Genomic DNA, 1,934 nt, shown 5'->3' on the forward strand with positions numbered 1-1,934 from the left:
CCCTTATGTGAAGCAATAAGGGAAACAGGGACTGTGGGAATTTGTGCAGAGACATTTGATAAAGTTGAACTTGTGGGAACTGAACCTAGAAAGTCACCAGAAACTGGGACAGTTCTAGGGACCGCCACTCAATCTCCTATCCCTCTCATAGGCCACGTGGTCCCTTTCTTCCTATTACCCTTTCCTTTCCCTCTACTCTGCACATCTTTCCTCTTGCTTAGAGCATCTACATGTTCATGGGTTTTACTCCTTTATAAGTTTGGCTTACACAGTCCATCATGGCCTCTTCAGTTTCCTTCTGCATCAATTTCATTCTTTCTGTGTTTTGTTGGCTCAATTTCCTTAGAGAGAGAGGTGATCTTTTCAAGCAATGGAAAAATATATTTGTAATCAGTCAACTTTGCTCTATCTCCATGGCTACTATTTTGGTCAAATCACTATCATCTCTCACCTGAATTAGTAAAACGCCTTCTAATGACTTTTCCACCTGCCATCTTCCCCCACTCCCAATTCATTTTCCATAATCTTCGGAGATCTCTCATTGCCATCATGATAGAATACAGACACTTTAACATCCTTACAAGGCTCCTCATGATCTAGCCAAGACCTGGTCCCTAGGAAAATCTCCAGCCTCATTTCTCACTTCCCAATCTTGCACTCTGCCTCCCATCATCATGAAATTATTTAAATTGCTTAAAATATACCATCTTTTCTCTCACCGCTAGTTATATGCCATTCCTTCTGTCTAGAAAACTCTTCCTCATCCTCTACAACTGGCCTCTTCTCCTGCACAATCTTCAGCTATCAGCTTAAACATCACTTCCTCCAGGAAGTCTTCCTTTACCAGCTTACTCGATTCTGCTGCNCTACTAGATGTTGGAGACAGGGCAGTTCATGACATATAGATGAGCCCTAATTCTAATTGATGTACCTTAAGCAGGTCTGTGAGAAGAGAAGCTTTCCTTAGCAGGGGCTGGGTCCTGATAGGCTGCATGACTGAAATGTTCAGCAGTGTTACCCAAAATCTGATCTCTTCTTGTGAACTGAAAAAGCTGACCCTGGATATGAAAGGACTTTACCAGTTGTAAGTGTCCCATGAAGATCAACCCAAAGCAACCAACTGACTGCCCTGGTTACACCCATTGTAACATGATGAAAAAACCAACTGCTGGCCATGATCTCACATGGTGAGGCCTCTGCCTAACACTCCACTGGTCCCATCTGCTCTCTCTCACTCACTGTGCTCCATCCTTCTTTCTTGTCAGTTCCTCAGACACCCCCAGGTCATCTCTATCTCAGGGTCTTTGTACTTGCTATTTATTCTGCTTGAAACTCTTTCTTAAATGGTCACACAGTGAGGTCCTCCTTTTAGTCTCTGGGTTCTTAGCTAAAGCATCACCTTTCTCAGAGAGGCCTCCTTTGGCTACCCTTTGTAATGTGGCCTTCCATCCCTTCATAACATTAATCATAAACTAAAATCATCTGGTATATTCACTTCTTAACTCTCTGCCTCCCCCATTAGAAGATAAGCTCTAGGAGGGCAGGGAGTTGTCTGGCTTGTTCTCTGTGTATCACCAGAATCTAGAACAGTGCTTAGGATCATAGTTGCTCAGTAAATAGGCTGAATGAATGAATAAATGAATGAACAGGAAGGCTTGTGCTCAGGGTTGGGCACAAGATTTCTTTCTACCTCTCTGGTTTTCTACCATTACATTCAGTTTCCTAAAAGAAATGCAAAAGGGAGACAGTCCAGCCAAATGTACACCATCGTGACAGAGGCTCCCGTGTAGTCTACTCCTCCCTTCAGACTCCTCCAGGATCCCTCCCCCCTCCTCTACCTTCCCCCATCTTGACCCTTTCTCCTGATAGCCCTGGGGAAGAGGCAGTCTCAGTAGCCTTTCTTCCCACCTATTGCCTGGGACCACCTTGAATCT

Source organism: Galeopterus variegatus, unplaced genomic scaffold (assembly GCF_000696425.1).
Source record: "Galeopterus variegatus unplaced genomic scaffold, G_variegatus-3.0.2 Scaffold4252, whole genome shotgun sequence".
NCBI lineage: Eukaryota > Metazoa > Chordata > Mammalia > Dermoptera > Cynocephalidae > Galeopterus > Galeopterus variegatus.